This window comes from Orbicella faveolata, unplaced genomic scaffold, assembly GCF_042242905.1.
Source record: "Orbicella faveolata isolate gen_17 unplaced genomic scaffold, um_ofav_v1 contig_26, whole genome shotgun sequence".
Taxonomy (NCBI): Eukaryota; Metazoa; Cnidaria; class Anthozoa; order Scleractinia; family Merulinidae; genus Orbicella; species Orbicella faveolata.
The window spans coordinates 14,423,875-14,438,887 of NW_028301554.1; the positions used below are offsets into that span (position 1 = coordinate 14,423,875).

At 40.2% G+C, this 15,013-nt stretch overlaps 1 long non-coding RNA gene across 1 annotated transcript; it reads right to left on the reverse strand.

Annotated features, from left to right (window-relative positions):
• Positions 1-5,248: 5,248 nt before the first annotated feature.
• On the reverse strand, positions 5,249-7,317 carry LOC149108235 (uncharacterized). The gene is made up of 3 exons (XR_016209228.1): positions 6,046-7,317; positions 5,898-5,963; positions 5,249-5,542 (listed from the first exon to the last, which is right to left on the reverse strand). It is a non-coding gene; the product is annotated as an uncharacterized LOC149108235 (long non-coding RNA).
• Between the last annotated feature and the right edge of the window lie 7,696 nt (positions 7,318-15,013).

Here is a 15,013-nt window from a genome sequence, read left to right on the forward strand (position 1 = left end):
GTGCTCTGCTTACTTTGCTTACTTGAGGTGCTTTGCTTACTTGAGGTGCTTTGCTAACTTGAGGTGCTTTGCGTGCTTGAGGTGCTTTACTTGCTTGAGGTGCTTTGCTCGCTTGAGGTGCTTTGCTTACTTGAGGTGCTTTGCCTACTTGAGGTGCTTTGCGTACTTGAGGTGCTTTAATTACTTGAGGTGCTTTCCTTACTTGAGGTGCTTTGCTAACTTGAGGTGCTTTGCCTACTTGAGGTGCTTTGCTTATTTGAGGTACTTTGCTAACTTGAGGTGCTTTGCGTGCTTGAGGTGCTTTCCTTACTTGAGGTGTTTTGCTCACTTGAGGTGCTTTGCTTACTTGAGGTGCTTTGCCTACTTGAGGTGCTTTGCGTACTTGAGGTGCTTTAATTACTTGAGGTGCTTTCCTTACTTGAGGTGCTTTGCTAACTTGAGGTGCTTTGCCTACTTGAGGTGCTTTGGCTACTTGAGGTGCTTTGCGTACTTGAGGTGCTTTAATTACTTGAGGTGCTTTGCTTACTTGAGGTGCTTTAATTACTTGAGGTGCTTTCCTTACTTGAGGTGCTTTGCTTACTTGAGGTGCTTTAATTACTTGAGGTGCTTTCCTCACTTGAGGTGCTTTGCTTACTTGAGGTGCTTTGCCTACTTGAGGTGCTTTCCTTACTTGAGGTGCTTTGCTTACTTGAGGTGCTTTGCGTACTTGAGGTGCTTTAATTACTTGAGGTGCTTTCCTCACTTGAGGTGCTTTGCTTACTTGAGGTGCTTTCCTTACTTGAGGTACTTCGCTTACTTGAGGTGCTTTGGTTACTTGGGGTGCTTTGATTACTTGAGATGCTTTGATTGCGTGAGGTGCTTTCCTTACTTGAGGTGCTTTGCTTACTTGAGATGCATTACGTACTGGAAGTACTTTGCTTAGCTGAGGTGTTTAGCGTACTTTATGGGCTTTATTACTGCTTTTTTTTCATGCTCTCGGCTAAAGATTTTTAATTCCGTCACCTTATTGACTAGAAATGCCACGCTCAGAGAAGGGTAAAAAGGGAGGAGCAACACAGTGTTATTGCTTCTTAATGACATCTTACGCCCTTTTGTGCTCTGGTTTTAATACATGGGCGCACGCTACATGTGTCGGTCTTACAAAGACAGCCGTCAAGTATTTTACCTGGATTTTTCAGACTTCGCTCAGACTTTCTCATGGTGTAATCTTCCATTCGCGAATGTGAATCTTTCGTTTAAATAGAGTTAAACACGCAAATAAACACACTGTTATCAGGTTCGTCTATGGAAGGCCCGGGGATGGAAGGCAACGAAATTGAAGATGAATTATATGGTAATGATGTCCGTCTTAATCCCCAGGAGAGCTCGATTATTGAAGAACGAAAAAACAACTCACACAATGCTTTTGTAGCACACTTGAACATTAGCAGCGTACAAAACTAATTTGAGTAACTAAACTTGCTGAATGGTTCTTTAAAGCGCAAATACTTATGTATCTAAAACCCAAATTGACAGCTCTTATTTCGACGAGCAGTTTAGACTACAAGGATACTATATGTATCGCAGAGAGAGAACCAAAGGGGGAGGTGGACTCATTGCTTATTTTTCTAGAGCTACAAGACGCTGGAAGCTATTGCTGTTGAATGTACGATAAGGAGGAAATAAATATCGTGTTTAGCGCTTTACAGGCACCTAGGCAATCGAAAGAGAGATCACTGAATCAAAATTATTACATGCAGAATGTAGAGGAAGAAATAAACTACGTTTTTGGGTGGGCGTGTCTTCAGTAGCAGGGCACATTTATATTAGGAGACTTAAACTAGGACAGGCTCAGCCCTGGTTGGGGTGAGGAAGCTGGAGGTATTTAATTTAGCCAGGAGCCATAATGGCTCCTGATTTAGCCTAATAACAGAGCCTACCAGTCACGACACACTTTTGCACGCTTTTGGATGTGCTGCTCATAAACACCCCAGAGCTGTTCAAAAGGTGCGGGGTTTACAACCCAGAGATAAGTGACCATCACCTGATCTTATGGAAAAATGCTCTGAGAATGGAAAGAAAGTACACTGGAAAGTTTCCCTAGTATTGTATACGGCCGAGAACTTGGAACTCACTAACTCAAGAGGAAGTACCGAAACGTAGCCGCACATATTGGTACAAAAAGACGGAAGAACGCAGAGATGGACCAGATAAGTCCTACTTCACCTTCAAACCCGTTTATTAGCAACAAAGGCAAGGGATCTACAGCAATACTCCTAAAAACTGAGGGAAACAATGTGGAAAAGAATTAAAATGAAGTGGCAGAAATGCTGGCCAGGTACTTTACCAATGCGGCATTAAATATTGGATATCAAGTTAGTAGTCTGACCGAGGAAGATGATAGTTTTAGAAGCATACAAGAAGTCTACAAAGAAAACGATTTTGATTTACGGTGGCTGAAGTGTAAGAGGCACTTGAAAAGATCACCCCCAAAGAAATCAAGTGGATGAGGCTTCGCGATCTCACAGAAGCTTCTTAAGAATGTGGCTAAGGGAACAGCAACATCGCTAACCAACCCTCTTTACAACCATTGTATAGATAAGAGCGAATGGCCGACTTCGTGGAAAATGGGTGAATGGACACCTGTCTTTAAGAAGGGGGATAGACGGGATGCAAAAAAAACTATCGCCCCATCACTTCCCTTACAGCAGTTGACAAGATATTTGAACAGTTATTAAGTCACCAGGTGATGTGCCACTATGACAAAACTCTGTACTCCAAAATGACAACGTACAGGAAGAAACTTGCTTGGACTGATAGACGATCGGAAACTGGCCGCCGGCACAAAACAACTGTTGTATGTTTTATCTACTGATATGAGTAAGGTCTTCGACTGCTTGAGTCACTCTTTGACGATAAAGATTAGTTATTCCATCGCAAGCAGATCGTTCAATTTCACGGTGTGCTTTCTGAACCAAATCCAATTAACACTGGAGTTCCTCAGGGAAGTATTCTTGGGCCCCTCCTTTTTTTCATCTTCTTTAATGATGTGCATAGTCCCCTTCGTCATTGTAAGATTATCACTGACGCCGATGATACGGTGATTTTTACATCCTCAAGTGATATCGATGCGATACAAGGCAGCCTTTTACAGGACTTAGATAATCTCTTTAACTGGTTTCGTGATAATGAACTTATTTTTAATCTGAAGAAAGGAAAATCTGAGGTGATGCTGTTTGGTACCGGTAAGTGGTTGAATCTGTTTCAAGGCTGTCAAGTCAAGCTCTCAGTCAACGGTTTTCCCATCAACACCACTACATGTTATAAGTACCTCGACACTTAATTTTGAAACTCATTTTCAAAAAATTTACAAGAAGGCAGCAGGAAGAGTGAACCTCTTACGGCGCATCCGTTCCAGTATTGATACTTTTACTGCCCAACGAATTTACCAATCGATGATTATGCCAATATTTACGTATTGCGGCTATACTAGTCTTGGATGGTCAGAGTCCTGCAAACGCATGATCCGCTCCATTGAGACCCGAAGCCTCGAAATCATTTCCCCAAAATGCAGTTCGCAGAACTGTGATCTTCGATTTTTAACTGTTGATAACTTTTTACAAAACTTTTTTTTTCCCAAAATGCAGTTCGCAGAACTGTGATCTTCGATTTTTAACTGTTGATAACTTTTTACAAAAAAGAGCGTGCTGCTTTGTATTTGACTGCCTTAATGGAACTGTATGCTTTTCATTTAAAGACTATTTTCACCGATTACATCATAACGCTTTAAACACTCGAAAGAATAGGAAAACTGCAAAACTACCAAAAGTCAGACTGGATTTTGCGCGCCGTAGCTTTTATTTTTTAGGTGCCTCGATTTTTAATTTATTGCCTTTAAGTTTAAGAAACATTAATTCTAGAGTTTTATTTAGGAAAGCCTTAGACGATTATTACTTGTAATTTCTATTGTATTTTTAACGGTTTTTAATATGTATCTTATTTTATATATCTTAATAATTCTTGTTTATTTGTTTTTAATTCTTAGCAGGACCCCGTTGATAACGGTACTTTGTACTGAAGGGTTATCCTGAGGAAATATTCGATTAGTAGTAGTAGTAGCAGTAGTAGCAGCAGTAGCAGCAGTAGTAGTAGGAGTAGTAGGAGCAGCAGCAGCAGCAGCAGCAGCAGTAGTAGTAGCAGTAGCAGTAGCAGTAGCAGTAGCAGTAGTAGTAGTAGTAGTAGTAGTAGTAGTAGTAGTAGTAGTAGTAGTAGTAGTAGTAGTAGTAGTAGTAGTAGTAGTAGTAGTAGTAGTAGTAGTAGTAGTAGTAGTAGTAGTAGTAGTAGTAGTAGTAGTGGAGGCTTATACTATGGCTTTGGAAGTGGATCTCTTGACTTGATGCGATCCCTTTTCAAAAACAGAAAAATACAGTAAAACTGGGCGAAATTACAAGTGACTGGAAAAAGATGGAACGTGGATGTCCTTAAGCATCATCCTCGGGCCCTGCATTTTTTATTTCCCTCCAAGTTATATATGTATTGTAAATTGCTTCTTGTTAATGTATTCATTTCCACTTTTAACATTTATCCTAGATTAGAGTTAATACTCTACCTTAACTCCAGGGGAATGGTTAAGGAGCCCAGAAAAGCTTTTTGTTGTATGTTTTTGGCCGCTTTATATGGAATATTGACACTGCACAAATACAAAAGGTGATTATTTGTGCTCATGCAACTTAACAAAAGAAGCTTTACAATTAGGTAATTAGTGTACAGCTTAACAAGAGATGTGCAGGGTCCTGGACCTTCCGACATAAATCCGTTGGCCTCTTTGGTTGCTCCTTTGTTGTTTGCCGGGACTCCTTGACCATTTCCTTCTATCAACTTTGGCACACCCATACCCGTCTCGAGAGAAGCAGCGTATTGAAAAAAGGGCGCTATATAAACTGTAACTGTGGAGCGCTATAAAACTATAACTCTTACAATTGTACTGTATCAGGAGTACCCAACGACACTTTAACTGGAAATTTAATATGTGACTTCCCAAGCACTGATTCTGTGCTCCCACGTCAATTACCATTAATAAGCAACTTTCCTGGGAAAAAAATATCCGCTCTTCACTGCTAGCAAGATCGACTTTATTTCATAAAACTCCCAGCCAGACATAATGATAATTTTGAATACCGAGCTAGAAAAATGGCAATTAGCCAAGTAGCCAGCCAGCAGTAAAGGGTAACATTGTAAATGCCAGCAAGGCAATTATAAGCGAAAAAATGTTCTGGCCAGCGTTTTGGCCTAGATTAAAAACAAACGCATTGTTTAGGACCTTTATTCAACAGCCTATTGTCTGTTGACTATTATTAGAGATAAATTAGCAATATGTGGTTATTTTTGCCGCTATGAGCAAAATCTACACTTTGATTATGTTATCACTTAAAAACAATACAACTTACCATTTATGTCTTAAGCGGATCGGACAAGGTGTCTCCCAGCACGTTGTTTTCCGATACTTCAGAGGTCTTCCAGGTTCAGCATACGTGTGACAGTTTGGCACTTTACGTTCTGACATCTAAAACGATTCACACTTATGTTTAAAATAAGATCCCTCTAATCCTTCTAGACATTCAGATCAAACTTGCTTTCACCAAAGAAATGCCTGTTGCAAAATTACTTTTATATAACGCTGTAAGGGAAATGAACAAAAAATTATATTGAAGTCCTTTACTACATATCGGCCTTACTTCTACATTGCTAGCCCAATAATGATTGTAATTTCAACAACAGCAACACACTTTATATGTTTACCCCGATTTAGTAGTTTACAATTATTGCTAATGATTTTTTTGAAAACTAAAGGGTTATGCCAGCTCCTTAAAACAACCAAAGGGAGCTGGTTTAGTGCTGATTAGTAATACCATGTTTACCTCAAAAGTATTGAAAAACGTGTTTTTCTTTTTCTTTGGACAACTGTCTTCTCTGAGCTTCCCACTCTGGAATTGCGAGATAAAAGTGTATAAACCACATTAGAATCTTTATCATAAAATGAATAAAAAGAATCTTGATAATATATACCTTGAATGTTGGTGATCCATCTCAGTCCATGTCACTGATCCATGCCTTACCCAACACTGCAAAGCACTGTCAACACAACTTTCACAAAATTAATTTAACTTGAAAGCTAAACAACCAAAGACACTCACATTCCTAGAGGTAGTTTACCGTAAAAATTTCATAAATACCCATTGAAGGGATGTTTAAAGCCGTTCACCGTAAACGTTTCACACAGTTAAGTGCAAAGTTTCACAGCAAAGACCCCAGCATTGTCAGGATGTTATAGGCCGTTCACCGTAAAAGTTTCACACAGTTAAGTGCAAAGTTTCGCAGCAAAGACCCCGGCACTGTTGGAATGTTATAGGCCGTTTACCGTAAAAGTTTCACACAGTTAAGTGCAAAGTTTCGCAGTAAAGACCCCGGCATTGTTGGGACTGTGTTACAGGCCGTTCACCGTAAAAGTTTCACACAGTTAAGTGCAAGCATTCGCAGCAAAGACCCCGACATTGTTGGGATGTTACAGGCCGTTCACCGTAAAAGTTTCACACAGTTAAGTGCAAAGTTTCGCAGCAAAGACCCCGGCATTGTTGGAATGTTAAAGGCCGTTCACAGTAAAAGTATTGCTATTAACAGCATCATTACTCGTTAACTCGTTAACAAAATGTATCAATCAGATCAATGTAATGTCATAAATATACACTGAACGATCAGCATAAAAGATTCACAAACTTAATCTCGTGATTTCATCAACAAATTTGCTCGTCTTTTCTTGGGTACCAGTCCATGACATCGGGTAACGTTTGCAGCATCTTTAGCTGTGCTTCTTATAGTTCACGCAGTTAATTTTACACCTGAAAAATGATATGTTTTAGAAAATGTAACATACTGCACAATCCCTCTTATACCGGCGTCCTCCCCCCGTCCACACACACACACACATGCATCCAAATACGCATACAGCCAAGGACACATAATAATATACAAAACTGGTGATACTATCGGGCCCCTCAATGTAAGATCTAGATCAAGAACTATGTTCACAAAAATAGCTCATTCATGAGAGAATTCAATGAAATGTCTTAGATTTTAACTGATGTCACATTGCTAAAAATTACATTCCCTGGGGCAACTGAAAGAAGCAAGGTTTTAACTGTACAAGAAAAATAATTGTGGAATAATTTTTTACCGCTCATTTCGTCATCAAACTATAACCCAGAAGCGTGAATTCAGTGAATGGTGTGAACTGGTGCCACGCCCCTCCCCTATTTTTTCGTGTGCCTTGTTTCGTGCTTTACCTTAGCTACATGAACTGAACCGCGCGATAACTGTTCCACCACAAAATCACTGTCTGTGCCATCATAAAAAGAAGGACAATAAGGCGAAATGTCTCCATTTCCGGTAACAACGCATGCATGCAAAATAACTTGTTCTCTAAACTGAATGTTAACAAATGGGAACGCATAAGAAATTAAATTACACATTATTGTCCTGGCGCTATCGACACCGAAAGAACGAAATCTGGAATGACATGATTGCCTTCTGGTCTTTTCTGACCTTTGACATGGCAAGCCTTTGTATTCCCTTTTAAATCCCAAAGTACAGTACAATTAGCATTGAACTAGATCAATCAGGTGTGTTGGTCAACAACTCTTTCAGGACAAATTTTCGGCGATACCAAAAGGCAGCAATAGGTAATCAGCCTTCAGTTATATAAAGAACACGATCGGACTTCAGTAAAGAAACCAATGGAAACAATACTTTCTTACACCGGGAAAAAAATAATCATTTCAATATCTCGTCAGTTTGTCCAAGACGCGGCAAATGTGTTTCAATAGCTCGTGTTTTAACGTTCGACGCGTTAAAAAGCGGTCATCATCGACTGCAGCACCGGGATCGGATTTTACTGGTCGTTAAAATTACAGAATTGAAATTACACTTGGAAGTAGGATCACTGTGGATGAATGCACTGACAATTTCGAAAACCCTTCAAAGTTCTGAGACATATTAGGCCTTTTCTTGCTTTCACTGTCTTCACTGAAGCTGCACTTTCCGTTGGGTTTGAAATACAATACAGTGGCGAATACAGTTTGAAAACCTGCGCCGGCTTTTCCCGCACACATTGCTTAAACATTATCACTGAATATTAAATACATAGGCTGATTCAGCTAGTTCAACTCCAAAGTAGAACCTTGGAATTTATCAGTGGAGTCCTCAGAGTTCTCTGGCTGCCAAACCCTCAAACAACTGGTCGGCAAAATCTGATCGCGCTTGAAACCGACCGTTGGACACAAAATTATACGGGAACAATGTTTTAGTTACAAAATATTACGAGGTTACCCGAGTCTCACCGGGCCTCAGGCAAAAATGTGAAAAGACTGCACGAATCAACAAACGTCATCACCAGATAACCAGTTGTCTCAAGGTAGAACATGAAAGCAGAACAGACGATGATTTTCCGCGACCGGATCAACGGTGGTGAAACATGCAACTGAACGTGGGAAAAAGGAGTGTCAAGGGAAAAGAAACCGATCTAATTTCACACTATAAATGACAGCAGAACAGACTTCTATTGTTTGCTGGTAAATAAAACTTTAATAAACAACAACAACAACAATTTATTGATATTCCCATATAAATGGTGTTACCTAAATACATAATCGTTAAATAAAAATTCAAAAACGAAACAAATTACAACAGCAACCAGAAAGAAAAATAAACATCGTTAGTTACAAGATTCTTCATTTTAAGTTCTAGGGTTACAAAGTTCTCTTATTTGTAGTGCTTCATATGTAAAGTAACCTAGTTTTTTACAAATAAAAGAACTAACATTATATTGTAAGCATGTTTTCAAACAAAAGGTCAAGCAGTCAGAGAGTGTCAAGTGACACACTTCAGTCAGTGATTGCATCCGGAATGTAATTTCCAGCCAGAACTGATTAGTAAAACCACAATGTAAGCTATTTGAACACCCAAAAAAATTTTCCAGCTAGCTAGCTCTCGATAAGCTAAATTCTCAGCAAGATTCTGTTTAATGCTAAAATTCCCAGCCAGCTCAACTTTAATCTGTAGAGCGGATATTTTGCGGAGCGGATCCGACGGGTACTCCTGCCGTATGTCGTTTCGCAAAAATAACTGCCTTTCGTTGCCAATTTTAACCTTGCACAGTCTAACAACAACTAAAGAATCAAGTTCTAAAAAGTACAAAACTCTTATAGGGATCTTAAAAGCAAGGACTGCGACGGCGACGAGAACAGCGCCTAATTACAAATGAATCTGTATTTTTGTACAAAAACTCGCTATAATTGTGATACAGCAAGTGTAAATTTCACACTGTATGTATTTATGTTCATTCAAATATAGCCTGCTAATACAGTCGCCTCTCATCGCCCACCGCCGAGGGTCATTGTGCGAGAGAGGCGGCTTTATTCGCAGGCTAATGCAATAAAGTTAGTTGTTGTTATACGTACATCTAGCAAAAACTGCAAGGACGGACATTTTACCTTGTTGGTTTGAAGTGGACGGCAAAGAAATGTACATTGACAATGTTATGGCGAAATTTATCATCAATAAGAGGACATACCCATAAAACACTGACATCAATGTGTTTTTTAGAATAACAAGACCCCAAAATGGTCAAATGCTGGGAATAAATATGAGAGTAAAAGACGCCGTTAACTTGCCGTAAACAAAGATAAGTGGATTTTATTCCAAATGACGCTAACATTGTCAACAGCTTTTCTCGCCTATTGATTGGCTACTTTTGGTTGAAAAGTTGACAGTTTGACAGCTGAGAGCTGAACTTAAAAGCTTGCGTAAATTAAAATTTTATCCGTCTGTACTCTTATAGATGACAAAAATGAGCCAATCAGCGCGCGAGAAATTGGACAGTTATTGTAAAACAAATATTTTCGCTCGCGCGCGATTGGTCTAAGCACGTGACCTGACCGAATATCCCACAGCTAAAACCGGGAATATCCGAGAATATTCCCCAATTTTGAAAACTGCGCGTGTTGCGAAAAACGATTTGAAGGATAATAAACACACTAGCCTCCATCAGGCGCGAAAATATGCTCTGGTATTTGTCCTTGGACATTATCTGTTCCTCGAAGCTCACAGTTTTCCTCTAGCTACGCACTCGGAAAAGTATTTGCTTTTCAGATAATGTCCGCCGACAAATATCCTAGCATATTTTCGCTCCAAATGGAGGCTATTGTTTATATATTACACTTCTTGGTAAAAGGTCAACGGTAGTTTACAATTTATGCTAACTGTACAATTTTTGTTCAATTTTCAGAGAAGAGGAGGAGACTGTCAAAATGAGATGTCAATAAATGCCAGTGAAGCTGTCAATAAAAAATGTCTATGAAGTTGTCAATAAAGGTGTATTGCCATTACTTTTCCAGTGTGATATTCTTTCGTATGTAGAAAAACTGAGCCAAAGCACGCATACCGACTCCATGGGCAGGTCATATAAACAAAGTTTAGACGAGGTTTAACAAAACCATGGTCTAAATCGATTCAATCTGGCACATCCAAGAATGTAAGCCCAAGCAGGCATATAGCACAGACTACTACAATATTCATCCCTTATGAAAAACCCAACTATGAACAGATATAGAAGTTTATTTGTTAACTTCAGCCATGGTCTAAGTTAGACTCCGGTAAAATACTCCACCCAATAAATCCATCTCATACATAAAACATCTCATACAAGGGGTGGTTATCAGAGAGATTGAAATTTCGTTTCAGGCGTTTTAATTTATACCCGTTTGTGGATCTAGAATGTGTGTCACATCGTTAGCACGTTTATTCTGCCTATGTGGTAGGTGTCATTTATTTACCCACGAAATAGGAACAGCTCTAGGAGTTCGTAACGTGTAATTCTATCGAATATCGATTTGGACGTTTTTGTGAGGGGAGGAAAAACGAAAATGCAACCAGTCGGACCAAGGACGGGATATCGATACCAAACACAAACCACGGGTGTCAGTCAATTAGTAAATAAACCCCTTTGGATGGCTGGTATGTAGGCTGATAAAGTCCGCGCCTGAGAGATTGTCCGAAAAATGAATACACTATTTGGCCAAAAAGCGAAACTTCAAGGGCAAATGTGAAATTTTGAAGACAATCTCTCAGCCAAGGAGATTATCAGCCAACATACCAGATAGGAGTTTATTTATTTCATAACCTTCCCAATAATTTTCATATGGCACTTGCACCGCTCGCAAAAAGCCAGTATTGATCTGAAGACGAATTGGCGCGATCGTTGAGAGCTAGTTAACTTGATCGGCTTAACTTAATTTCCACTGCGATTAGACCAAAACTTGACAGACTGCGATGTGAAATGAACTCTTGTAGTAGCCCCTTAGATGAATTCGAAATACTCGAAAAACTTGGCGCTCTTAAGCTTTCTGAATCGTATTTTGTTGAAACAACGTTAACATTTGAGACCAGCTTTCTAATGTCACTATCGCTAGACTATACAAAACAAGATCGTTCTTCTTCCATGTAAAATAAAGATGAAAACTGAAACTCTTTTGCTGGCTATTTTCCCCCAGACATTGTTTTTTTTTTCAGTGGAAATCAGAGGAGGAGGACAAATATCGACTCAAACGGGGGGTTGTTGCATGATAACTGTCCACCACGTGACATAAAGTGGCCAACAAAATCGCGCGAAAATTGATGGGTGGGTTATAATGGAAGATATTCCCCCCGCTATAACAATCACGGCAGTTGTATGCACCGGGCGCCGGTGCATAGAACTACTGTGATTCTCAAAGGGGAGAAACAAGCGTCCATTCATCAACGAAGCTGATTGGACAATCCGCCAATCGCAAGTTGCGAGTGTAGAACACCATCAAGGATCCTATGTGCTTGCGTCAACACTTCAACGTACTATTTTATTTTAGCATGGACCATTAAACTAAAAAGTTCTTTAAGAAAAGCTTTTGAATTCGTTAAATACAACAAAATACCTATTGATTTCTCCTTATTAATTTTTTCGTAGAGCAGCATTGCTTTATAAACCTTTTTTTTAAATGTGCGCCTATCGTTTTAATAATCCTGGGGAATTTAAATGTAGTCATCTTCCTGTACCAGAATTACATTACAAATTTCCTCCAATTCCTCAAAAAGCCGAAAAAACCACCTCAAGTAAGCAAAGCACCTCAAGTAAGGAAAGCACTTTAAGTAATTAAAGCACCTCAAGTACGCAAAGCACCTCAAGTAAGCAAAGCACCTCAAGTAAGCAAAGCACCTCAAGTAAGCAAAGCACCTCAAGTAGGCAAAACACCTCAAGTAAGGAAAGCACCTCAAGTAAGCAAAGTACCTCAAGTGAGGAAAGTACCTCAAGTGAGGAAAGCACCTCAAGTAGGCAAAGCACCTCAAGTAAGCAAAGCACCTCAAGTAGGCAAAGCACCTCAAGTAAGCAAAGCACCTCAAGTAAGCAAAGTACCTCAAGTAAGGAAAGCACCTCAAGTAAGCAAAGTATCTCAAGTGAGGAAAGCACCTCAAGCAAGCAAAGAACCTCAAGAAAGCAAAAATCCACAAGTAAGCAAAGCACCTCAAGTAACTCAAGCACCTCAATTAAGGAAAGCACTTCAAGTGTGCAAAGTACCTCAAGTAAGCAAAATACCTCAAGTAATTAAAGCACCTCAAGTAAGCAAAGCACCTCAAGTAGGCAAAGCATCTCAAGTAGGCAAAGCACCTCAAGTAAGGAAAGCACATCAAGTAAGCAAAGCACCTCAAGTAGGCAAAGCACCTCAAGTAAACAAAGCACCTCAAGCAAGCAAAGCACCTCAAGTAGGCAAAGTACCCCAAGTAAGTAAAGCACCTCAAGTAAGCAAAGCACCTCAAGTAAGCAAAGCACCTCAAGTAAGCAAAGCACCTCAAGTAAGCAAAGCACCTCAAGTAAGCAAAGCACCTCAAGTAAGCAAAGCACCTCAAGTAAGCAAAGCACCTCAAGTAAGCAAAGCACCTCAAGTAAGCAAAGCACCTCAAGTAAGCAAAGCACCTCAAGCAAGCAAAGCACCTCAAGTACGCAAAGCACCTCAAGTAGGCAAAGCACCTCAAGTAAGTTAAGCACCTCAAGCACGCAAAGCACCTCAAGTAAGGAAAACACCTCAAGTAAGGAAAGCACCTCAAGTAAGCAAAGCACCTCAAGTAGGTAAAGCACCTCAAGTAAGTTAAGCACCTCAAGCACGCAAAGCACCTCAAGTAAGGGAAACACCTCAAGTAAGCAAAGCACCTCAAGTAGACAAAGCACCTCAAGTAAGCAAAGCACCTCAAGTAAGTAAAGCACCTCAAGTAAGCAAAGCACCTCAAGCAAGCAAAGCACCTCAAGTAGGCAATGCACCTCAAGTAAGTAAAGCACCTCAAGTACGCAAAGCACCTCAAGTAGGCAAAGCACCTCAAGTAAGTAAAGCACCTCAAGCACGCAAAGCACCTCAAGTAAGAAAAGTACCTCAAGTAAGCAAAGCACCTCAAGTAAGCAAAGCACCTCAAGTAGACAAAGCACCTCAAGTAAGCAAAGCACCTCAAGTAAGCAAAGCACCTCAAGTAAGCAAAGCACCTCACGCAAGCAAAGTAAGCAGAGCACCTCAAGTAAGTAAAGCACCTCAAGCGCGCAAAGCACCTCAAGTAAGGAAAGTACGTCAAGTAAGCAAAGCACCTCAAGTACGCAAAGCACCTCAAGTAGACAAAGCACCTCAAGTAAGCAAAGTAAGCAGAGCATCTCAAGTAAGGAAAACACCTCAAGCAGGCAAAGCACCTCAAGTAAGGAAAGCATCTCAAGTAAGCAAAGCACCTCAAGTAGGCAAGGCACCTCAAGTAAGCAAAGTAAGCAGAGCATCTCAAGTAAGGAAAACACCTCAAGCAGGCAAAGCACCTCAAGCAGGCAAAGCACCTCAAGCAGGCAAAGCACCTCAAGCAGGCAAAGCACCTCAAGTAAGCAAAGCACCTCAAGTAAGTAAAGTAACCAAAGTAAGCAGAGCACCTCAAGTAAGTAAAGCACCTCAAGTACGCAAAGCACCTCAAGAAGGAAAGCACCTCAAGTAAGCAAAGCACCTCAAGTAGACAAAGCACCTCAAGTAAGGAAAGCACCTAAAGTAAGACAAGAATCTCAAGTAAGACAACCATATAAAGCATATATGAAACGTATATCTCGGTACAATATATGTCCCCATACATGACGTACCTACCGCGCAGTAGACATCATCTGCTGACCAGCCTACCGGCTCAGGCTAACAAATCGAGACATCGCCCGTTCACCCTCGCTTTACTGAGTTCGTATGTTTTCTTCTTTTTTTTTTTTTCGTTCTTTCAATCACCACCTGCAAGAAATGTTATGACGGTTCATGACATCAACTGCCGAAACATGTTTCAGTTACATGCAGGCCCCTTGGGGAGGGGAGGGTTACGGCGGGGTTACTCGCCAGAGTTTTTGGTTGGGGTGTAAGGCACCCTCACTCTATTTCAGACCTGTGCCAAAATTTGGGACTCCTATTTCAGACCAGCAAAATTAGTACTGTACATGGCTCAAAATATGACCGCCGCTAACCAAGGCCCCATGTGTGTAAACATTTGAGAAGGGCTACAAATGTACCAATGTTGATGCGGAAAAAATCAGTTCCTTGTAAACAAAATACCCAATGCCAAGCCAGAGTTTACAGAAGATACCCTAATTCAGACAAAAATGGTCAAAATCTATACATTTGTCAGACCAAAAGCGCTCAAAAAGGCATGCAAATTAGTGTGCTGAAAGAAACTGAAAACGAGGTTTTTCCTGATCAAAATGACCTCGACACCAAAATCTCATGGTGACATGTTTATTCGTTCCAACGCCGTATTTGTTCCTCTAATAAGGTCTGTCAGGAAATGTCTCAATGAATGTTACATTATTTGCACATAAATGACAGCGATTTCATTGTCAACTTTATAGGCGTTTTGTGTTACATTATGTTGTCCAGTTACCGACCGGTATCAGTATTCG